This window comes from Apteryx mantelli, chromosome 12, assembly GCF_036417845.1.
Source record: "Apteryx mantelli isolate bAptMan1 chromosome 12, bAptMan1.hap1, whole genome shotgun sequence".
NCBI classification, from domain to species: Eukaryota; Metazoa; Chordata; class Aves; order Apterygiformes; family Apterygidae; genus Apteryx; species Apteryx mantelli.
In genome coordinates, this window is record NC_089989.1 from 2,771,756 (window position 1) to 2,797,528 (window position 25,773).

At 40.0% G+C, this 25,773-nt stretch overlaps 1 protein-coding gene across 2 annotated transcripts in view; it reads left to right on the plus strand.

The window, feature by feature from the left end:
- EEFSEC (eukaryotic elongation factor, selenocysteine-tRNA specific) overlaps positions 1-25,773 on the plus strand; it is a 130,150-nt gene that overhangs the window by 102,542 nt on the left and 1,835 nt on the right. The gene's annotated exons all lie outside the window — the stretch shown is intronic.

Consider the following 25,773-nt stretch of genomic DNA (forward strand, 5'->3'; position numbering starts at 1 on the left):
AGGCACGAATGTGGTCTGTGAATTGCCAGTGCCCCCACCAGATATTTCAGAGAGCCGGGATCTGTACTGACCTTTCCTGTCTTTTAACCCACCAAGTCAGGCTGCTTGACCTGCGGTGCGTCAGCAGCAGGGTAATTTAGTTGGGTTAGGTTTGTACCATCCCAGAGCTTCTTCAGAAAACCTGAACGTTGCCCAATGATACCAAAAATAGGACAACACTGTTAAAGTAACCTGTCATGTAAAAATCCGTATGGATGGCACCTGTGCTCGAAGGTGAGGTGTTTTGAGTGGGAGGAAGGAGGCCGTTTCCATGCTGGTTGAGGTTTTGAAGTGCCAAAATACGAACATCTTGTCACTCTTAAATAATGTGTGGGGTCTGACTTAAATGTTGGGTTTTGTATTTAATCAGTATTAATATGATAACAGGAATGTGACAAGTGAAGCGAGCACAAAGAGATTATCTTCTTAGCCAAATGCATCCGTTAGTTAGGAAATAGAAGTTTCTATTAAATGAAGCAGACAGATGGGCTATGGGAGGTGGCTGAGACCAGGAGGGGGAGGGGGCGAAGAGGTGAAAGTTGAGCTTTAGAAAATCTCTATAAAAATAAAAACAAACCATCCGTCTTGATGGCTGGCGTTTTACCCTCCCATTGCACTTTCGGGATGGTGCTCCGATTCCTATCGAGAACATTATGCTGAAACTTAATCTAACAGAGCACTTACTCCTGCCAAACTGGCTCAGCAGTTGCTCTGCTCCCCCAGAAAGAAATGACCAGCAAGGCTTCAAATACAGGACAGTGTTGTGCCATCTTCTGAAAATTACTACTTTGAGATCCCTGAGGAAGGCAGATTTGATCTTCTCAGTGTAGTCTATTCTTTTTCGTAGAGGAGTATGTTGGGAAAAGAAAATCATGTTGCGGCATTTCAGAGCAGTCATAAAATAAGTTGTGTGCGTGTCCGTGTGTCTGTGTGTATACATGTATATGAATCCCTATCTAGAAACTGTTGCAACAATGTTTATAGCCAGTGTTTGAAACTAAGATAATAGTACTATAAATAACTTTAGATAATGAAGATGATAAAAAGAAAATAACATAATTAAAAGAATTTTACAAGATGGTCAATTCACTAAGATAGATGGAGTAACACAATACATTAAAAATATCTGTAACTTAGCGCAAACATGAGACTGGTGACAGGAAACATCTGTCTTGCCAACTGTCCCCTGGACTAGCCACTGCATGACGTCTCCACCAGGGGTGGTGGCGGGGAGCTCTTGTGCCCTGCGTAACGGCACATCAGAGCTGCAGCCCGACGGTTTGGTTCCCTTCTGCCACAAGGTTATTTGGGGGGGGGGAAAGGGGGGAGGCCTGCAGCCATTTCGCTTGGTGACGCATGAAGAGAGCCTTTTCGGATGACGTTGCCTAGGGTTAATGGAATGACTGTGAACACATTAAATTTGAAGTTCAATTTTTCTGGAAGTTTCTCCTAATAATTGAACCTAATTTAATGCGGAAACGATTCCGAATGTGAGTGGTTAATGTCTGGTTGGCTGGAAACAGTCTTCCATTGCTTGGTGGCTTTTAACTTCCATCCTATTTTGATTTCGTTGCCTACAATTATTCCCCACTGGATTTTGCCAAACTTTCCCTTAGCCTAATTTTGTGTAGAATTTCAGAATTGATGGGGCAAAGAGGAGAGAGAAATTGGGAAGGGAAATGTGTGGCAAAAGGAAGAAATAGCATCCCTTTTCTTTCTGAAATTTCCAGGCTTCACATGGAGTTTAGGAAATAAATTAAATGTTCTTTAATTAAACAAATTCACTGTATTTGTCTGCATTACCTCAGTTTGATTTTTTTCTTAATTTTTATTTCTTTCCAGAGTACAGTCTTAAGTGTTAACAAAAATGGGACTCGTGGATGTACAAAATGGACTTTTCTTGCCTCTTCACATTTGGTCCACTGTCCATGTCTAGCCAGTTCCAAATTAACTATGATCGTCTCATTTGAGGAGCATGAGCTGTGCGTTCTTATGGCCTCTGGATGCAGGGTGCTTTTAGAAAAATACCAACTTCTTTAAAATCAAACTTTGTGGTAAATATCATGCACTGGCTTCTTTTTTCCCATGGTATCCTTTATTTATATACACTGATCTTTTTTTTTTTTTTTTTTTGAACCCCCTCTTCCACAATAGGTGATAGCTTAAGGGGAGGAGAAGAAAAGCCTCAGAAGAAAACCTTTGAGGCAGGTGATAGCTTATAGAGATTCCCCTTTCCTGCTTTAAGTGGGGAAAGCTGAGGCCAGGGCCTTTTCCCTGTATGTACCGCGTGGCAGGAGAGGGAGAGAGGAATTCCTGTTCTGTTAGCTTTTACGAAGGGGCGTGGGAGACATGGATCCATTTTTCAAAGTGCCTTGTCGTTGCCCCTTTGGAACCTGACACATGGGCCTGCTTTCTTGTATGTGTTGTTTTTCCGAAGGGAGGGAGGTGACTGAGCGGCTAGGCCCTTGACAGGGCACTTTTAAAACATTCATAAAACTTTTATTGGGCTGCCACCCTTCCAGATAAATATTTTCTGAGTTTATGGGCTTATTTTAGGGATTGAAGCTTAATAGCAGCTTTGTAGCTCTGTCTGTCCCCAAAATAGCCTTTTGGCAAACCCTACCTCGTGAGGCTGCCATGCTTTCCTAGGTCTCTGGATTTTCTTCATCACTAAGTTATTACCCTTTTGCCTCCTTCCAGCTTTGTATGGCTAAATGGGATCAATGTTAAATAACTCTTTCCCCTTCGCCTATCCTTGCTCAGAGCTGAACGCTGCTCCAACGTACCGTATTTGGGCATCATGAAAGGAGAAAGATTACAGTAGTTATAATTTTATTGCCTTTATTAAATTGGGTTTGTTAGACCTGTTTTATTAGTGTCTTAGTTATGAAAGACTAGACTTTAGAAGTGACTAAGATAAAATAGGAGCTTCAGGACAACATATGAGACTAGAATAAACTTTAACTGCCTTAACAGGGTCATTTGGTCCTACCAGATTTTCAAAACAACCAACCACGTTTTTCTTTATTTTGGGTGAGGCTGACAAATCCTATAGTCTGGGAACTCCCTTTTTCAGACCGCTCGCTGTTCAACATTGCACACACTTTTCTTTTTTTTCCCCTCCTAAAAATAGAAATATCTGTTTTGGTATAAAACAATACCCTGAGACTTTTATTTCTATATTTCCATGACTTCTGTCTCTTATGTCAGCATGTCTTGGAATTTGTCCTAAAAGTGGAGCTGACATAATGATCATGGCTCTCTAGACATCTAGATCCACACTCCTCATAACCGGCTAATTTGTTTAGATGAAGAAACTGTTTACTTTTGGAAATACTGGTTTTCTGTAAATATAACGTTAGTATTTAAAAAAACCCAAAACATAGGAGTGGCAAAACTGCTACATTCTATGTAAGAATGAATTTGAAACAGTTCGGATCCTTAAATACACGATTGTCTGTAACTGTCTTGGTACAAGGCAAAGAGATTAAGGGCATGGCTTCTTACAGAAGAATGAGCTCTTGATTTGGATATATTACATGCAGAGTTCATTTCTAGTATAATTCTGGGCGAAGCTGGACAGTTCGAACTTTTATATATTCATATGTGAATATTATTACAATATTCATTATATGAGTATTATGGATACCAACAGTTTCAAGTTGTCTCCCCTGATGTTTTGTAGTGGTAGTTTGTCCTTCTGCTAGTACCTGAGTGTTTCACAAGCAGATTGGGTTTATCCTCTTTTTTTTTAACCTCTGTGAAGGAGGATATCTGCGTTTCAAAGATACGGAGCAGAAGTAGAGAGAGAGAGATTTAATAACTTGCCAAAGGTCACCCAGCAGGTTTATGACAGTGCAGTGAACAGGACTCTTGAATTCTAGTTCCCTGCCATTATAAGCCCATCCTTCTGGGGCTTTTGCAGTATGGTCCGTTTTAGTTTAGTTATGAGGTCAGCCAGAGTCATGTTGTCATTGACTGTTGATAAAGTCCGTCCGTTCGTTTTTCCCCCCCCCGCCCCCCCAAAAAAAGAACCATAATGATATGTTGATCCCTTGCCTTTATTCTGGGTCGTGGATTAAATTTGGGAAGAAACTGGTGGTTACCTAGTTCCTGAGACTTATAAAACTAGTCTGGCAATGTGACTGAAAATGCGCTTTAAGGAAATATCCTGTATTGGATTGAAATGTCTGGATGATTGAATAGTTCTCTTTTATTTCTAGCAACTCATAGTTGTAATGACACAAGATTAAGTTTTTAGCGAATGTAGTGTTTCTTCACTCTCCATTGTTTGTGGCACCTCGTAAACACCCTGTTGTGACAGGACTTTCCCTTTCCAAAGTGCCTGATACACATCAGTGTTCCCGCTGCAATGAGATGATACAGCTGGCAAAGGTCCCCAAGCCATTCTCCACTGCCGCTAGTGACACTTAGTCTTGGGTTGGTCATGGCAGTAAGGGCATGTTGTAGGATTCCACTAAGGAAGATGTAGAATGCGTCGTCCTTTTTGTTGATTTGTCTATGTGTCTGTGTACCATGCACAGATCACGTTTAGTTCACCCTACTCGGACTGGAATTTTGCATGCTGTCCTGCCGCTGGTGTGGGGTCACGTCGTCACAGGATTCCCCTTAGCTGCCCCCTAACAAGCGTCGAGCTTGCTCCAGCCGTAAGCGGGGTGCTCAAGGCTTCGTAGGAACAAGGCGTAAGGCTCAGAGGAGCTGCCTTTTTGCATCTAGCTGGCTTCGTTATTGAATTCTTGCTGTGCTAAAGACAGTTTTCAACTTCTAATGTAATGGTAGTGGCAGTTGTTGGCTAATGTTACCTTCCATTTTATGTTGACACCTTTTTCAGTTAGTTTAACACCTTTTCCCCCTCCTCCCCACCCTCCAAAAAAGAGAGCTAATGGGGGGATTTTATCCTCCTCTTAGTTTTGAAGAAAAATCCTGCAACAGTGTGTGTATGTGTACCAGAGTTTCTTACAGCTTCTTTCCCAAAATTGCAGGCTAACGGTAGAGAATTTCAGTCTAAATCTAAATTATAGAAGAAATAGATACAGACAGATATTAAATATATTGCTCAAGACACTATGGGCCAAAACCAGACTTAATGAGGATGCAGGGACAGAACTTGATAGTAGATATCTTTTCAAGAAAAAATAAGAATAAAGGATTTAGAGTGGTTTTTTTTTAATTTTTATTTGATTTTTAATCAGCAACCTTGGAAGACCAACAGCTTAGGTGAATTGAGAGATATTCCTGGTATTTACTTGAATTCTGAACTCTATCCATTTTCTTTTGTTGTGGTTTAAATTTGGCATTTACTAAAACGTAATCCTTCTGAAGGATGTAGCTCACCTACAGCATGATTCTCCTTGATGATGGATAGATGAATCAAGCACTGCGGTTCTGATGGGAAAATATGAACTGCAGGCATGAATTCATGCTTTGGAAGCAGAAATAGAAGTGAAACAATGAACAAATATGGCTCTGGGGAGAAAATACACTTCTCAAGTTTTGTTGTAAAATAATTAGCCTTCTGTGGTAGACGTGGAGACCACAGGAGGAGGACAGGAGCTGCTCAGTTGCCTGTGATTTGCCTTAGTTTATGACCTTGAGTAATGTGCCTGTTCAGCACTTAACAAAAGCATATTTGATGAAACATTAAACTCATGAATTACATCTCCAAGAAAAGTCTTTCATTTTAATTTGTAGAATCAGAAATAAATCAAGATCTTCAGACTTCAGTGGAGTTATGCTTAAATATGAAATTAAAAGGAACAGGCTGTATCACTGACAATGACACTTCGTAAACTTTAAAATGAATAATATCTGGCTTTTCTTCAGATAAAGGGGGCTGAATATTTCAAAGTTTTGTATAAAGAATTAACCATATTTTGTCAGGGGGGAAACTGAGACAGAGATGAAATGATGCAATGAATTGATAAAAGTCAAACAAACAAACAACCCCCCCAGGATTAGGCTGTTTAATTTCCAATCTGAATCCATTGGGCTGTATTACCTTGAGAGCAAGTTGCCCTATGGTTTGTGGGTTTCTATAAGGCAGCGATTGTTCCTTAGTTTTCGTTGGTATGAGCAACAGTTAATGGTTCTGTTGTATTCTCACTTCAACCATTAAATGTCTAGAGTTACTCCAGATTTATACATACAAAACACACAGAACCAGTTCACTTATGAGAATAGTAGCAAGTGATGAAACTCCTCACATAAAGCTCTCAACCCAGTGACTTCCGTCGCATTGGAGAGCCTGTTTTTTTCTCCTTGTCCTTTTATTGTGCAAAGAATTTTGGTTTTGCTCTGCTTTAGTAATATGTCAGAATTATTTTTTTATTCATTATTTTGTAAAAGCTGGTTAGTAGTTGGATAGTACCGTGCTGAAACTAAGACCATTCAGAAGTTTCCTTTGACTATTGCACTAGACTTTGTGGTTACTATATTACAATGAAAGTACAGTTTTTGTTTTCTTGGAGGGTTTTTACCCTTATTTTTCACCTTTTTGGGGATCAGATCAGAAGTTAATGCAAAATATGAAATGTTTCCATTGAAAACTCTGCATTTATACAGGTTTTTAGGTCATAAGAAAGTTTGAAATACATAATGACTCTTATCATTAGCTTTTCACTTTGTGTCCCTGGGACTTTTGAAGAGGGAGGCTTGCATTTTTTGGCATTGGTCAAGCAGTCTGGTCTTCATAGACTTGCCTTCTGTAGTGTCTTTGTGCTGCATGTTCCCCCTGGGGCACCGTCTTATGTTTTAATTTGCAGTTTCAGTTGCTGATGTATGGGCTGTTCTGTTAAATAACTTTTATTTTCTATGCCATTATGTCTGCATATTTTATTTGGTTTGTGTTGCGTACAAAGCATTTTCCCCTTGTATTTGAAACTGGTTTGTAATAGAGAGTTACTGTTGTATAATTCTGAGTGAAAATTGCAACTTTATCAACAAACACAAAGTGCTTGTTTCATTTGAAAAATTTGTGTTCTCCACTCACGCTATTTATCCATTATGTGTGCTGGTTTTTGTCGTTAACTAAAATAAACTACTATTTCATATGTACTGCACATTACGAGTTATTAAAGATTTACTGCTGTGTAGAGCACTTACTGCTATGAACACAAGTGAAGAGCTTCTGTAAACAATTGTTTCAAGATTTCAAAATACCACAAGTGCTGAGAGAACTATTGTCTCAACCGTGCTGTCACATTTCTGTGGATTAATGAGTTGCTGTTGTCCCAGTGATAGGGACTGACTGCCTGAATGCTCAGATCCCATCCCAAATGTGCAATAAAATAATTTTAGATCTCTGCTTAAATTCCCAGTGAAGATGTTCTGTCTTGCGTATGATGTGCCTAGGAGTGCATTCACCGTTACCGAAGCTCAGCTGATACACGCCGACTGGGTTGCTTCTGTAGCTGATCTCTAAAATGACACGTCTGGAAAAATAATTCCTTAGTGCTAGTATCAGGGGTTTTGGCCTGCAACTGTAGACTGCTTTAGAGCAATTCAAGACAATATTCAGATGTCAGCTGGAGAATACATCAGCACTTCTAATATCTGACTCTTCCATCAGGTCTGTGACTATCTTTTTGTCATTGATCCTAATAAACATACTATTCTCAGAGATTCCCAGACTCCCTGTGCTTCCTAATCTTCCTACCTCTCTTAGTTCAACCCAGCTTCGCTTGCATCTTTGGCACTGTACATCTGTGATGAAAAATACTATAAATACAAAGATAGCTCTCTGGCCATTGTATCCATTGCTTAAGTGCATCTGTGGTAGGCATGGAGGTGACATTAATCTGGTCCAGCTTGCAAGTTCAGTTGTTTTATTTTCTGTGAAGCATGTTGAATCTAAATATGTAGTATTGCAATTAAAATCTTTCGTTAATGTGTCCTTTTGAAATCATGCCAAAAAATTCCAAAAAGTAACTGAATTTTAAAATGCTATGTTTGGCCTGGGAAGGCTGAATGCTCTTACAGTGCGTATCAATCTGGTGTATACTGGAGGATGTTAGGGTATTTTAAAATATTCAATACATTCTGTATGCAAAACCATACACATAAACACTCGCGCGCTGTGTGTATTGTGGCTGCACATCTTCAGCTTGTGTGGTATGATGTACACACTCATGTGCACGCCCACACGCGAAACCTTTGCAGGTCAAAAAGTGAGGATAAACTTTTGAACCCAGCTGCTTCCAAATTAAGTACATGTGCAGGGACCACCAGAGCCGGGGTTACCGTACTCCAGAAAAGTGTCAGACACTGACACCCACGTACTGTACTGCAGGAGACTTCTTGTCCTTCCCCTGGAGCCGGAAGGATGATGCATTGAAAACGCTCTGTCCTCTCTGCCCTTTCCTTGTCACCAGAAAGGACAGGCAGCAGTTTGGTGACTTCTCCCTTCGTTATGGAAATGGGACTGATACAGTAATCAGGATGCTACATATGGAGCTTTTTAAATTACTGCTCTTCAGTCTTTTGTTAGCCTTCATTATTCTTGAAGATTTTTTTTCAAGTCATAAAAATGACATTTTTAATATGCAGAATTAAAGGCAGTATGAAGAATACATTTTTGTCAATAAGCTTTTACCTTTTAAACCAGTTATCTTAGTTTCTGCTCTAGGTATTTTAATTGAAGATTAACTACTGTTAAAGAGTATACAAATTTAGGTAGTATATATTTGGAGTATTAAAATAGGGCTCAATAAAGGTGGGAATAGAGCAGCCTGTCCATTATAATTTTAAATTGCAGAGCACAAACTAACCTTCAGACTGAGAGGTTCTTCTAATGTTAAGTGTTTTTCTTTCTTTCTTTCTTTCTTTTTTTTTTTGTTCACACAAAATTAAAAGTATACTTTGGAATTGCAAGTTCAGTAGGTCTCATCCAGGTATTTTATCTTTCTTCTGCTGTCTTTTTTAATACTACACCTTTAGTAGGTCAAAGAATATGCATGTAAAGGTGAAACAAAACCCCCAAAGTAATAGTTACTATATACTTCTTGCTTCTAACTTACTAAAAAAAAAGATCTTAATGTGCTCGTTCCTCACCATCTTTTTGCGCAGGGCGGGAGCTAACCAGTTTGCAGGCAGCAATGAATCAGTCTTATTTTTCTTGCAGCTAGAGGAGAACTCAGGTTACCACACTGATTGCTTAAAGCTTGTGTATATAAAACATGGAGGCTGATTTTTGGGGGGCTTTTTTTGTTTTTGTTGGAGAGAGGGAGCTGAAGACGCTGCCTTCATTCTAACCACTTGCTGTCTCTCAGTGAAACTACTCGGTTCCCTTCCAAAGAGTCAGGCTGCTCTGTTTTTCTCCCTCTCACACAGTCCTTCTTCAAAGGAGGAAAGATAGCTGTCCTGAGGAGAATCTTGTTCCTTATTGCCTATACCTGTTTGGAAGGGAGCGCGTCTGCTTGGTGTATTTTGTAAAGCTTCAGATTCGACTTTCTTTTCCGTTTTTACTAGAACTTGAATGTTAGCAGTGTAAATATTGATTTAACGTAAAGTTATTGTAGATCTGTAGCCTTTCTGAACTGCATTTAAAACAAACATTTTTATGAACAAGTATGATGCAAGTTCTCGCATCAATATGCAGAACGAGGTGATGCTGCAGCTCCTTCCACTATGATCTGTGACTACTGAAGCAGCTTACCGGAAAGCAGGGGGTGGCATATTAACCCGCATGGCATTGGGTTACCCTGTTAGACTGCTTCCTCGTGCATTATCTGGGATAGCTCTACACCATGCTGCCGTCTGCAGGGCACGCGGGTCCTCAAGAGGAGAGTGTGACTGTATTGTGGTGGGCTGCAGAAGTCTTCCCCTTTCGGTATCTCTTGTTGTTAAGAAAGGCTCCTGGATAATATAGAGCTGTGGGCCTGAGTTAATAGGGTAGCTCTAGTTTTGCCAGGACAAAATGCTTATCAGCTGGGACTGTGCCCTTTATCCATGTACACTTTTCTAGTCCTCCTCTTCTCCTGGATTTTGATTTTTGTTGTTGTTTTCCCTCTCCTCTTAAGCAGGGAGGTTTGAACCACAGAATTGTCATGATTCTGCTGCAAAATCAGTAACAGCTGTTGGAATTGTAAATGGCTGCTTGGTTGCAGTCACAGAACTTCCTGCCGTTGATCCGCTCTGCCCTGAACAACAAGTTTAGACTCAGTGGTCCTGATCTCTCTGTAGAGAGTAAGGGAGGATGGAATTAGAACCCCAAGGCAGGAGTCTGAATAAGGAAGGCAGTCACAGATGGGTATTTGAAGGGACACAGTTTCCTTTTATTGGATGTCTTTTAGGTGTTGTGAAGTCCGAAGCTGACTGAACTCTATCATAATGGGAGCAAAGGGAGCTAAGAGCAGGAAAATGTAGAAGACACTTCTAAGAAAATGTAATTTGAATGTGAATATTGTCAAAGCCAGGACATCTGCATTTCCTCATTTGTTCCTACCTCAAAGGACCTGTACGCTTTGTTTCTGGTTGTTTTATTGTTTTATCCCCTCACAAATACAGTATTTTGGCAAAACTCAACTAGTGGGCACAAGAAAGCCGTGCTTTGGTATGGTCCCTTGCAAGTCACTTAGGTTGATAGCCTGAACTGTATTCCTGTTTCCCTTGAGTAAGTTAGGACATCACAAACATTGATATGCTAGCATAAGGCAAATGTTTAACAATTGCTTGTCAAGAAAAATAAATCTTGAGATGTGAGAACTCCTGCTCATGAAATGGACTTCCTAGAACCCAAACTTAATGAAATAAACAGTCATCACACAAGATACTGGCCTTGTGGTTTTGGTAATGGGGCTAATTTATATTTAACTTGTTTGTATGTTTTGGCTGGTCATATTACATCTTCTGTAATCTAATTTTCCTCTCCTTCAGTGCTGCCTTTTACTAAATTCCCTGGAAAAACTTACTTGTGGGATTTCTTTTTTTTTTTTTTTTTTTTTTTTTTTGCAATGCAAGTCAAAATGAGTTGGTGTTTTGGAAACATGCAGTGACTCTTCAATCCAGCTAGAAGGTCGTCAGTCCACAGAGCTGATTTGAGTGTTGCGGCATCCTAGAGAGCCGCTTCTGAACCTTTTTGCTCTCGCTGGCAACAAATTTGGGTCCAGGCACTGAAACAGACTGAAATTGGTAGTGGGACTAATTCTTTTTTGGATGGTCACCTGGCATCGGGACACTTGTTATTAATTTCTGCTTCTGAGCCATGTGAATTTACCTCTTATTGCAAAACAGTATCAGCGCCTGGGAATTTCAGAAAGATAAAGTCGGTTTTGGGGATGGCTCAGGCGAGCTGTTAAATGCGATCTGCTTCCTGTGAGCATGGACCTGAACAGAAGAGGTTGTACCTGCTTCCTCTGATGTTTTACTTGACGAAGTTTTAGAACAGTCTGTGCCCCGGGAAGACTGTGATGAGGAAGGAAACCCAGCCTTTGGGTGCTTGCCTAGAAAAATGGAAGTATCGCTGTGGCACGGATAGATGTATTAATCTCCTCATAAGTGCTAGATCTGAGTCTCATTGCTGTTGCAACCTGTGCTATCCAGATTAAAGTCTGAATGTTTAAAAGTATGTCTACCCCTTTATTAATGTACTCCTTTATAAACATACCACCTTTTTGCTGTGTTAGACTCTGTTAGTATTGTTGTTTATTTGGAGCCCACGTACTGTGAAATAACTATTAGAGACTATTAAATTTGGATTTAAAGGTTTATTTTTGGTCTTTGTGATTAGTGAGAAAAAGCATGAAAAAATTGAACTGAAAGTCTTAATACCGAGAAGGCAAATTTAAATAACACTTACGCCTTTCAAGTAATGCAGATATGCATTTTAAATGTCTTAATTTGGAGGGCAAGCTGATGACTTTTTGCATTTTTGAGATTAGCGATGTTGTAGCAGCTTGGGAAGAGGAGCTTCAGGAGCAACTACTGGAAGAGTTTCCATTCTGCAAATCTCTTGCCCCTCTCCTAAGTTATAAAATCATTGGTTGATTCATTTCTATAAGAACATTTTAACATAGTAGGAGGTAAATACCACACAAAGAGAATCAATTAAAACTCAATGATGCTTACCCAGTGTGTGTGGAATGGGAAAAAGCACAGTGTCTTAATTAGAACAAATGCAGAAAATTTAGTTACTGTGAAGTATTTTTCACTGCTAGAGGATTTGTGGGTGACTAAGACATGTATAGACTTGAGTTTTTTATTTTTAAATAAAAACCAGATACATGTCTTCATCCTTTGCTGGCTTGTTGACTGAATTTACTTGGTTCGAATTTTTCAACATTTAAAACAAATTAAAATTCATGAATCACTTCTGCTTAAAGGCACAAGCTTTCCTACATACAGCAGTTTAAACTTCGATTGGTTACATACATAAATACTGTTTTGCACATGCAAATTACGTGCTAGCTCCGTAATGAAAATGCAGATCAAAGTTTCTGAACAGGTGGATGCAGTAGGCATTACTGGTTAAAAGGTAATTCTTGTACTTAAATAACTTTCATCTTTACGTTGCTTTGTGTCTCTCGACTGTTTCCTGCAAAAGCGGCAATTAATTTGTAGGACAGATGTGAAGAAAACTTGATACTGCGGTAGGTGATGGCTAGCATCTTTTCAGTTTGTAAAGCTATTTTGTGTCGTCTTCGGCACCGACTGCAATTTCCTGGAACTGCTTGAAGAAGGTTTTTCGGTAGTGATCCTTATTCGGCTCTAAGCCATGAGGTTTTGATGCTTTTGCACTTGCCTGGTCTGATCCTGTTCAGGAGGGGGAGGTGTCATCTTGCCCAGACTGCGTTTGTATCAGGTTCAGATCAGCATTGTTTTACTATATGGTAAATACAGTACTCTTAATTGTTCTAATTACTGTGGCTAGCTGATTGCTGGTACAGCTAAGCAAGCTTTTTCACAAGCACTTCATAAATCTGGCAGGCTTTATCGTGAACTTTTAGTTTGAGCTTTCCTGGAAGCTTCCATAAACTGTGACTCGGGCAAGGGAGGTGAGCAGTCAGAGGATGGTGACAGAAAATAGCAATAATACCACGTGAAAATATGAGTTCTTTTTCAAACACACTATATTCTGTGGATTTTTTGAATGATTTGTTGTAGTTTAGGATTAGTTTAGGAAGCTTCTTTCTTCACTACTACAGTACCGATGAACCCATCACATTGGGTGCACAAATCGAAGTATTGCTTGGTGTATGTAGTAGAACAGCGCCAAGCATTGCGTGCTTGTTTCTTCTTTGGAGTTTCTTTGTAAAGGAAAAAGGAGGTGCACGGTGGGGTGTTTTGCGGCTATATATGTGTGCACAAACACTTATGTATCATTGATAACTAAAAGAAATTGTATTGGAATGTAAAATTGTTTAATTAAAAGAATTAAATATAAAATAGTAGACAAATTGGGAAGGAAAGCAAGAATATTGCCTTCCAGATGTTCCTTGCTAAGGCTGATTTATACCATAATGGACTTTCACTGAAAGCTGTATTCATTCATTGCTGAAGGGACTTTTAAGATGACCGGAATCTTTGAGGGTAAGTTTTGTAACATGAGACAGATGATTCGTGTTTGAAGCTTAACCAAGCTGAGCATCCTGTCGCTATAACTGGAGAACAGGCAATGCATGCAAAATAAACCCATCCAGGCTTGTCCCCTGGGTGGCCTCTTCAGTACTTTTTCATATGTGACCCTTGCTCTTCCCATAGAGCTGCCTCCTGTTTGATTGAGATCCACCTGTCAGTGGCATTTCTGTCTGCAGACCTCACCTGGCGACGCGTGGCCTATGCAGCTGCTGCGTGTGTGGGTGCTTGAGCGCTCCGTCGCAACGTCCACCAGTTTCGGTGTGCACCGTTGGCTTTGGCAGACTGTAAAAGAGCGTTGGATGGAAATACACTGTGGAAGCTTGAACTCCAAGACCCAATTTAGGAAAGAAGACTATGAACAATAAAGGAAGAAAAACTGGCAAACATTTGAATTTTGTCTTGGTAAAACAAAATTGTACAAATTTCCAGACTCCTTTTTTGTAGAAAGTCCTAGAGGAAGAACTTACAGGCTTTAGAAGACTGAAAACTTTATAGCAACGCAACACTCTCGTACTGTTTCTTCTACTCCACCTCCCGCAACATTTTATTTCCTTTGTAATAATTAGTTTGAACTTTCATCTGTTTCTGTGGATCAAGTAATTTTCATACAACTTCAGGATTTTTTTTCTATGCTTTAAATCTTTCTTCTAAATAATGTTTTTTTTCATAACAAAAAAAAAGCCATGAATACATTATAATTTCAATTTTCATGGTGTGTGAAAGATTTCTGCACTGGGTCTTTATTGTTTTTGAAGAATTCATCACCCTAGTTAAGAAGCTTAATATAAATTAAAGAAGGTATTAAGGAACATTAAGACATCAAAATGGGGAGCGTTCTTTTCCTTTCGATTGCTCCAAATGCAAACAAGTTGAATAAAATGCAATCAAAGGGCCTGTTTGGAGAACATTGAGTGGCTTTACAGCTGTGCTGTAGAGAACCTCTGGTAAGAGCATAATTCAAATAAAAAGGCCTTTCTTTTCTCCTCCTAATTCTCTTTGTTGTGGTGACAACAGAGTACAAGCCCGATAAAAATTTAATCACCTTATCTTTTTAAAGCAAATTGCATATTTGTTTACACACAATATACATAACATAAAAAAGAAAAAGCTGCTACGCAATCCCCCTCCCCTTTCTAATCGCATTAAAGGCCCTTGCCTAGAAGTTTAAAAAAATTAAATGTTTTATTCTTTATTCTGAAAGTCCCGTTGTTCCGGATTGCTTTATAAAGGCAGCCCAGGGAAAGATGAATATCGCCAAGCTTAAACTCTGGACCAGCGCTGAGCAGTAGATGCCTGGGATAAGTCAGCGGAGTTGGTCCAGCTTAGCTGGCTTCTGTGGTGTCTACTCCACATCAAGAGTTGCAGGCAAGATGGGAGGATTACAGGCACACGGATCTAGCACTTTGAAGCTGCTTTGTAATGAATTGCCTTTGATTCTGTGGCAGATCTGCTAACCTGAACTTTTTCCATGTTGTGTGCATTTCTGAAAGGCTGCTGTAGGAGAGATTTTATATTGGTACTGGTTTTGTTGTTTCATTAGGCTGATGGGTTTTTTTAGTGCCTTGTGTTGATTTCAAAGCATGTTTTTAGTTGTTTCTGCTCACCTTAGTGCAGAGCATGGGCACTGTTCTTTTTCGTTTATTTACAATTTCATAGATCCTGGGACACTGACCATAACACACTCTTTGGCCCACACCTGAGTGGCTCTAACCTGAGAACGTCCTCACCAGATGTAAATTTATTCACAGCTTGATATTTTAGGGGCTTTAGAATTATGAAAACTCATATATTTAGTGGTTCCTTAACCTACTTCTAGATAATCTAGTTATACTCTTTGAGACGTTCTGTTTCTTCCTCTTGATTTGAGGATTTAAGCAGCGAGGACCCGCATACAGTAAAACGTGCGGAAGTCTGTCCTGTACAGTAGTCTTAAGAGACTCTCTCAGGTTTTCCATATCATACTGATGTCTGTTGTCCTGCATTCTCCTTTCTGTATTCCTGGGAGGTCCAGTGACAAAAATGCGCCTGGTCCCTAAGACTAGTAGTAGGAGCCAAGTGCTAAGAAGGGACAGTGCTGGCGAAGTTGTACATACAGAAGAGAACACGGATACCTAGGGTTTTGCAAGCTTACCTGGTGGTAGAATCTGATGAAAGAGGGACTTTTGTGCATTACACTGGCTAATGCCATAAAAGTGGAATTTGTTATACATGGTTTTCTAATAAGTATTCCTGCCAGGACCATTACAAGAGAACACACAGTTGTGTGTAAGTACAGAAATATGCTGTGCTGAGTAGTAAGGGGTGACGGTCAAGTTAGGGCTCAGTATGGTTGTTTAAATGTCAATATTTATTGTACTAATGAAATCATTTAAGACTGAGATTTCCTGAAAGAGACAGCAAGTGCTCTTTAATTAAAGAGAATCTCTGTCACAAGATCAACTTAACTTCAGCAAAGAGTCCTGATCCCCAGGCAACCTGGGGAGCAGCAGGTGTGTGTCGTTGGTAGAGATAACCATCGGTTCTAAAAACAAGCAACTATCTTCCCCTCTCAGCCCAAATAATTATGACACTGTTCTGTCTTTGACTGTTTGAATGGTCCTGGATATTTCATGCTGACCTGCCCGTAATTTTTCTATTGTTGAACTGTAACAAGAGCCTGCCTACCTTTGCAGGCTTCCAACAACATTGCATATATTTGTGTTAATAATTTGATGTCCTTATTATTCCACTTTTTTCACAGTTGCTCCTGCCATGTGCTGATCATTTTCCATGCACTCAGGAAGGACAGCTTTTGCTTCAAGGAGTTTGAAGAATGTGTAGACTAAAAGCACGGGAACAGTAGGTTAGGCAAAAGCAGCTCTCGAGTTTGCATTTTCTTCTTTCCAGGAGAGTTACCTCTTCCTGCTGGTATGCTGAGAGAATAAATATAGCATTTAAGCATGGCCTTAATGACTGCATGGACTTTGAGTGGCCATCAAGTGAAAACAGATTTTTCAAATAATGGCTATATACTTCAGTATAATACTGCAGCTGGCATAATTTCAGCCTTGTTAATGTTCTGCAACCACATATGTGACCAGTGCAAAAATTATTTTGAAAATCCTTTCACTCTTTTAGGCTAAAAGGATGGAACTGAATTTGAGGACAAGATTACCCTCGTGGTCGTCTGCAAGTTGATCCATTGTGTTATGTTCATCCGTCATATTGTGTATACGCTTAACTTGTGTAGCCAAGAACTAGTAATTATGGTGCACTGGAATCTCCTGTTTAGCCTGTATTAAAGGTAGGCTCTGGCCTATAGAAACAATAAATTGTGTAGAGCGTACAAGTCAGGGCTATTTTCCAGGAGTGCAAGGGATAAAGACTTCTGCTTTAGGAGACTCGGCCCAGAAGGGCTCAGCCAACAAATGGTTGTGGCATGCAACATAACATCAGCTGTGAAATGTATGTTGGTACATAAAGCAAGGTCAGGTTTTGTACTCTCAACCCATACACATTGCAGTATGGCCAACTAGCCAAGGAATAAAGAAGATCTCACATTTCAGAGCTGTGATTTTGGGCTGAGGAGATGTTGGGTTAGGATATGTTTTGGAATACCGCTGTGGGAACTGCAGGCATCCTTGTAGAGTGCATGGGGGTTTGTGTAGACTACTTATTTAAGTAATGACGTGGTTACAAACCAATGGTATGGTATTTGATGGAGACTTGGCAGGTGCAAAAATCTATCCTGCCACATGCCTTCAAGCAAAAGAGGTCCACTCATACTTAGCATTGGATTTTGACATTGTATTTGTGCTGAAAAACAGGTTTAAAACATGTTGATGTTATGTAGTTTGGGGAAACTGGGTAATACATACTGATCATCTTGCTGGAAATGGAGAAGTATAAAACTGGATGAATGACACAGTGCAGTGCACTGTCTCTCCTTGGTCTAAATGGTAAATTTAGGGCTAACAGAAGGCGGCATGTGGCGGGGAGTATGGCAATTGATAACCATTCGGCTGCTGATACCGTGCGATACTGGAGCCTGAGCTCCCTTTAGCAATATGAAAAATATCAGACTGAAAATCAAGACGCTGACTTCATGCAGAGGGTATGGCAGACTAATTAAAGGGAAAAAAAAAAAGTGGACCAATTGAACCTATAAAACTCTTCCTGACCTTGAGAAAGCTCCCAGTGAGCTGTGGGAAACTCCAAACTGTCCCCTCTGAACTCTTTTGTGTTGTTGTTTAAATATAGTAACTGCTTTTTTAATTAAAAAGAAAAATTAGATGGCATTTCAAATTGTGTCCATGGTGCCTTGGGGACCTATTACAGTACAAATTACCCTGTACTATTTAGTGAGCTCTTGTTTACTATTGTGTGAAGCAAGGGTTACCGATGTAAGGATGTAGGACAAGAAGGGCCCTTCTTTGAAAGTCTGGCTCTGCACATGAAAGTGACGCCAGCAATTGGAAGCAATTTGTGGAATTGTTTGATTATATTAATTATGGCACCAGCAAACAGTGCTTGGGAAACAGTTTTGTTTTCTTGCATTCTTTCTTGATTGCTTGCAGCAAAAGCCAAGATACAAAATGTGCCTTTAAGGACTGTCGGAGAGAGCAGTTCAAGCCATTGTGTAGAATTGGCACTGAGCATGAAAGGGTTGTGTCCAGCTTGATGTAAGAGTTCTCCAAATACAGCTGTGGCCTGAACTTCACCTAGGTCAGCTTTTAGAATTAAAACAGCTTCTGTCTTCCTCATCAAGGAAGATTAGCTCTTTCCCTATTAAGTAGTAGACATAATGAAAGCCATATTATTTCCAGTTGCAGTAGTGCCACCTCTTATAATAATCTCTTTCAGTCCAAAAGCCTGTACAAACTTAACAAATTGATACACAAGACTCAATTCAGTTCACCGCCATCCTGCAACCTTCTCTGATGTGGTACAGAGCAGCTGTTCCTCAATTTATGCGAAAATGTTTTAGTAGCTAAGAATTTCCAAACCGAGTCTACCAAGCTGAAACTGCAGGAATAACGCTGCTGACGCGGGCTGGCTATCACAACAGTACTTGGTCAGGACCTGGAGCAGCCTACTTTTGCTCAAAGTGGCTGTGAGACTCCCCCCAGTCACTGCCATCAAACCATGAATTAGGGATATTTTGTTTAGACCCCAAGCACTATGCTGGGGCATTAACGCAATTCTCGTTTTGAAGGAAGGTGCCCACTTTTCACGGTGGTGCCTTCACTGGAGGCCGATTGCTGTCCCTGGCCGACTTTGCGCTGTAGTGCCATTAATAGTCACAAGCCAGGCAAGGTGATAATAGCAGATCTTGTACCAGCTGGAAGAGAAAAATGAATCTACTCTGCAGTTTGAAACTCTAGCAAAATACTTCTGGGAGAGCTGACAAGAGGTGTAGGAAAAGGTGGTGTGGATTCAGAATAGAATTACAGCAGACATGTTAAGAGATTTACATAAGTAAAATTCTTTGCTTGATCTGTGGAAGTAATTGAAGCTCAAATCCTGAGCTCCTGAGGCTAGCAGAGAAAGGAGCATCCCTTGTTTCTTGAGTGAATCTCTGGTCAACTATTAGATTGAAATTGTCTCAGTAATCACATTATGCTTGTTATCACACTGATGAATGCCTGGAAGCAGAGCAGATTGGCTCCTGTAGAAGTACTGTGCTTAAATCTTTTGACTAGAAAGGCTGGTAGGTGTATTTTGACCCAGATGTCAGGTGGAGAATTCCTGTCTGATCCCAAATTCTTGTTAGTTAGAGGCACAGTTTTTATCATTTGCTTTTTCTGCGGCTCTATACATTAACTGCAGGCAGATGGGATGCCAAGGTCCAACAGACCTAGTCTGTAGTTGACTAGTCATCTAGTCTGCTAAATGTAGTGGGGCATATTGATGTTCTTATTACAGTAGTTATGGGTAGAGAGCAATACTGTACTTCTGTTCTCGGAAGGCTTAGCAAGGTCTCTTTTTTTCTGATCAGCCCAGGTTTTCTTTGCTAGGATAATGAAGGAGAAAAAAGACCACCTTAGTTTGAATAAAATCAAAGGAGAGGATTTTTGGATATCTTAAGCAGACAAGAAACATTGATGCTATGAAGTGGCGTAATATAAAGAATAGATGCTTAAGCGACAGAGTAATTATATTTTCTGTTATCCTTGTCCTTTCTGTCTTACTGTAATGATAAACATAACAGGAGAGGCTGGACAAATTGATCCTCTGATTTTGTGGTGCTTCTGCTTTTTCTCTAAGTCAAAACTACAGGCCATTATTTTAGAAATAATTGAGCTTTTATGTTTTTTAGGGCACAGATTAATGTTAAAGTTTTTGTAGAACTACTGACATGCTTTGGGACTAGATGAAGAACAAGTGTATGCTTGCTTAATAGATTGTGGGATTTTAAGGGCCAGCATTTTGTACCACTAGCATTTCACTTCATTTTGCTAGCAGCTATTGATACCTTTGTTTCTCCTTGTTCTAAAATAAATCAGATGCTGAAACTGGTCAAGCTCTGTATATCACCCTCATACGCCTCTTTGAACATGTGTAAATGTATTTTTTAAACTCTTGAGTGAAAATACATAGCTACTACAAGAAAAAAATATCTAATTTGTTTATAATTGTGTTGTGCTGAAGAACTGGATTCTTGAGTGCCACAGTAATAGCAAAAAGTTTCTGTTCCTTCTCAGTGGTCAGTCATTGCAGTAAGCATGGGGAGAGGCAGGTCTTTCTCTAAACAGCAGTCTCTGCATCAGACTGTTCACTGATGTCTCCATCTGGGGCTCTAATTATTTCTGATTTTCAGCTCAACAAGCTTTTGTAGTCTCAGTTTGCAGGGGATTTGATGCAGGCACACACTCCTTAACTGTGTAATGAGGGTTCAGGCTCTGAGGGTTCAATTTAAGGAAATCCTGAAATTGTGAAAACCAGCTGTTACGAATAACCCATTGTGAATAAGGATTATCCCCGACCCATTGCCTCTTTTAAGTTTTGCTCTTTTTTCCCTTGCCCAGGAAGAAAGCAAAATGTCTGCCTGTCATATTAAAAATTTACGTTTGCCTTGGATAAAAATTATTTCTGACATAAATGTGCTATGTTAACTTGTTCTCTGATCTTCACTCAGTTGAATGTTGACAGGAAACAAGAAACTGCAGGTAGGTGAGTCTTCTACCTGCAATGTTCAAAGGAAGTGAGTAGGATATTTTTTGTGTACAAAAGGGAATTCAGTTTCCCACTGAATCTCTGATTACATATTCCTGAATGGAATGGGATGGGAGGTTTGGAGATACTACCAGCAGGTCAAGAATAATCTAGGAAATTCTTAATATTGCATGCAGAAAGGAGTGTTTTCTGTTCCAGTGATAGCTAGTAGCATAGCCTCACTGCTGAGTCACTAAGAAACCTGATTTCGAGCTTGTTTTTGTAACACGGTGGTAAAAATTCTGAGCCTTATCTCTGCCAGCCCTTTCCCAGCAAACCATTGCAAGTACCACTGCTGGTGGTCGCTGCAATATGTTTGCTGATTTTTCTATTGCTGTTGATGGGATGGATGTTTAATCTTGATCCAAAAGCCAAGTTCTCATGAACCAGCAGACTTGAAATCTTTTAATATGAAGTCTGTTTTTTCCATTACAATTATAAATCCTGTAAGAAAACTGCATAATCATCCATGCTAGCTAGTATGTAGTTAGCAGTAGGCTTTTTTCTGCATTTGTGCGTATGAGAAGGGAGTTGAAGTTCAGCCAAATAATTTATTCACCTTGGTTGTGCTGGAGAGCATGCCCTGTACCTATATTATTACACCTGTTTTCAGTGATGTGTTTACCAACAGCTTAAAAACTACTCCTGTCTCTGCCTGGGCAACAAGGAGTTATTGTGTTATCTTGTCATCTACATTGGGTCTAGCATTCGGTTTTTAAAATCTTCCATTCGAATGTCACTTTGTTAGCTTTGAAGGAGACAGGACTAAATATGAAGGGAGAGGGAGATCCCTGGGAATGGGAGTAGAAATGAGGAGATAGGAAATCTGGAAAGAAAAACTGTGCCGGGAAAGGGATATATAGAACTGCTGAAGTGCAGAGTAGCGCAGGAAAGCAAATGGGTTTGCGAGTCAAGGGGGAGCTGGATTTTAGGAGAAATAGCAAAGGCCACCTTTGAAGACCCTTTCATGGTCAAAGAAAATGATGGGGAGCAGAAGATAAAGCAAAACAAAAGGACAGAAAACAAGGAGGGCAGACTGTTGATAGGGAAATTATAACATCAAGTGAAGGAGGATTTGAAGCGAGGGAATGATGGCCTAAAACGTAAAGTAAGTTCAAGCTTTACAGATGACAGTTAAAATAGAAATACAGGGAAAAAGCACATCAGTGCTCCTTCATTCTACAGTTAGATTAGCAAAAGGAACTAGAAGAGCAGATACCGTATCATCTTTCTTCCTTCTTCCAGCTGAAGTAGTGGTAGTAAAAACAAGCAAACGTAAACCTTGCTTTGGGCATCTCCATGCTTCAGGTGTTCTCTGTGGTTTGTGTACTGGCCAGCGCTCCCCAGCAGTCTGGCTGCGGAGACTCTGTTCCTCGAGTCGACGTAAAGACCGCAGAGATCAGGCGGGGAATGGTTATCACTAGGCTCTGTTAAGCCCTGTTACACGGAAGCCTGATTATAAGCAGAAAATGAAACATTAAGGAAACCTTAAAACTTGCATAGATGGGAGGCATCAGGTACCTTAATTAAAAAAAAAAAGGGGGGGGGCAAAATCGGTGTAAACAGGTACTGTTTCCTATGTTTATACATAAGAAGGGGCTCTGAATTCTCGAGTGTGAAATTTCCATACTAGAGTTATTTTAGTCTGCATATAAACATACAAATTATTTCACACTTCTTGCATGAGTAATTTTAAAACTGTAGGCTGCAATACATTTAAATATAAGACATTACAGACTAACAGAAAACTAGCTTTTATATTTGGAAATCGTGTGTAAGATATTGCAGGTATGCTTCATTTTGTGTGTGAAACCATTCTTAGACTTTGAAAATATTTTTCCCGATGAGATAGCACTTTCCATTTGAATTTGAAAGTTCACTTTTTTGCATTTATAAATTACTCAGTTTGGATTAATTTGTTTAGACCATGCTGAGACAAAGGATATTATATTAAGGCTCTGTATACTTATTTGGTACTTATTAGCAGTTGCTGAAACTTAAAGAATGAGGTAGGATAAGCTATTCTGCAACTCGATTTTCATATCTGATCTGGGTTAGTTGATGCTACAAGTGTATTTTACATGAGAGCTGTCTGGGTGGTTCTTGTTATATGCATGGTTATGATGGGTGGGAATGAATTTTGCTATGCTTTCAGATATTTTCTATGCCTCTGAGGACTGCCCATTAATAATACTAATATATAGGTATTTCGCAGCGTTGTAGGCAAGGCGTTTCTTAGAACTTTGAAGCTGAAGTCTTTTTTAACACACGGACCTTTTCAATTTAATCCATTAGCAACTTGGCAAAATAAAGTAATTGTCCAACAGAGGAAGAAAAAAAAAAACTATTAACATTTGCTACAAATCCAAGTAGTACAGGCAGCACTTAATTAATGGAACAGATTTCTCACTATGTATTCAAGCTAACATAGCTATTGTTCGGCAGAGATTAGACTCTTAATGTAAGTAAGTTAAACTAGACCTCCATCTAAAAATATCCGTCATTTCGGCTATTAAAGGTCTGATGTCTTCTTCGGTGACAGATATATTTCCCTTCATTTCCTTGGTTTTGTAAAATGTAAAGTATGCATTGTGTGTAACGCGAGAAATCCACGGAGGTAGATGAAACCTAGATTGTGCCTCCCCGCCTGTCTCTCGCTGCTTGTTTCTTTGTGCTGTTCCATATCACAGAGCCTCTTCAGCCCTTAGACCTCCTGGCACCAGAGTGAAAAAAACAGAAAATGCCATTTGTTAGGGTATGATGCCAGCCACCTAATCTGTTTGCGGAATGAGGGCCACGGGATCCGATTAGGTAATTTAGATACCTTGTGAATTTAATAATGCCTGAGCTGCCTTTGGCTGTCGGCCCATAATTTCGCTTGTAGGAACTACCACATTCTTCCATTTCTTCTGTAAACTTCTTACCTGTAATTCCTTGTTTGAATCCAAGGAGGTGTTAATGGCTGCAGCTGAGACGTATCTTCAGACTTGGAAATTAATGTGCTGGTTTGGAGGAGGTGAGATTGCTTATTTTTAAATACAGGTTTTTCCCTGATACAGTTCCATGTACAGCATATGCATTCTTTTTCTTGAAAATTTATTTTTTTTCGATCATGGGATTGCTCGTTTAGACATCGAAATAAGTGGCCTGGCTTTCGGGTGTGTTGAGCAGCCCAAGTGCTCATTAATTTTGCCGGCAGTTTTTGAAGCTCGGTTTAGCTGAGGCAGTGCTCTCATCCTCGCTGCCGGAGGAGCAACCGCTGACTGCTGCGGTCAGCGCTTGTCCTGAGGTGAGAGATTCTGCCCCGGCCTGGGGGACGCCGTCGCCCTGGAGCTGGGCAGGCGACAAAAAAGGCGGTCAGGGGAGCGGCGTGGCTGCCTGACTTCGGCCTCCGCAAGCGAAGACTTTGGCTGCTGCTGTAGCGTCGCACCCCCCCTTTCCTCTCTCCTTTCCGCCAATTAGCTTTTTCTGAAATTAGTCTCACGAAGCCCACTAACATAAATAGAAGTGTTTTAGAATTTGTTTGTTTTAATTAATTAAAATTGCGTCTTTCTGCGAGGATTTAGAGTTAAACATCTTTCTTCAACAGTAATGTGCCAGTAACAGCAACACAGTAATAGTGATAAGACCCAGAAAGGGAAACCAACTAGAAAGCAAAATGAAATGTTTCTTTGTCCAAAAAGTAAATGGTCTTCCCAGGAAAGCAGAGGAAACCCTGGTCAGGGACACTTGCAATTAAGTTGGTCAAAACAGTAGAAAATGTACAATAGGAAATAAATCCTGCAAAGGTAGAATCCGTGACCTCATGCAGTCCAGCTCTCTGCTGGTTTTAATTTGTTTTCCTTATTTCTGCCTGTGTGTGTTATTTTTTCTTTTTTCTAGCAGTACCCAAGATGTGCTCAGAGTTTTCCAAATAGGAAATAAGTTGCTTTTCATGTAATGATAAATTATTTTTCATAAGATGGAATGATTGTAAAGCTAATGATTTATATGAAAGCATCCAATTAAAAAATGGAAACAGCTGCATCAAACATGACTATACAATGTAGTAAAGCCATATAATAAATATGTGGTCAGGCCACACTATATTATCTAGTTTGATTAATTGAACCTTACATGTGCAAAGATAGTCATTATCAGACTTCTCAACCATCAAGGAAAAGCTATCTCAATTATTTTCACAATGAAATAATCATTGCTTTTTTGTATTCTGCTATCTGAAAAAACTGGTACCGCCTTAACCGTGAAATACAAGATCTTGCAGAACTGTGCAGAGTCGATTCTGCCTGATGCTGGACTTCTGCAACCTTAGCGTAAATTGTAGTTAATTTAGTTACATATGTAACATGTTGCTTTTCTTGTCTTCTCCTGCGCTCTTGCATTTTGGGAAAAAGCAAGTCCCATCTTTCTCCAGAAAGCGTGGAGATTTATCTAGCCTGGAGAGAAGCGCTTCGGGGCAACGTGCAGGATTGTTTGCAGAGCCTCTGCTTATGAAATGGCAAATTGGTAGTTTCCTGGTCTTGCTTCAACACTTCCTTCCTTCCTCCCTTCCCCTTTGCTGTGTGGTGTGGATGCCGCTTGGAACAATTTGCTGTCTGACGTAGCAAGATGAGAAGGTGGGCTCTGGTGCCGGGTGCCCCTGCAGTCAGCCCTAAGTGCCCTCTAGATCTGTCTGTAATGGAGCAAATCACCTGTGCTTGTAGACCTCCTGTCTCCAGTAAATCATAAGCATCTCAATCTTTTTGTCAGGCTGTGATATGAGAATCCGCATCTGAATTTCAATATGAGAGGAGAGAAGCTGATTAAGTGTTTGAGATAAGGTTATGTGACACCACAGGTTAAAAATACCTGAACTGAATTTGGCCAAATGCCTGAGAACCACATTTCAGCGTATTCAGGTGGCACTGAGTAAGCTTCCAAGGAGCTTGCTGTCTTCAGCTTTAAGAA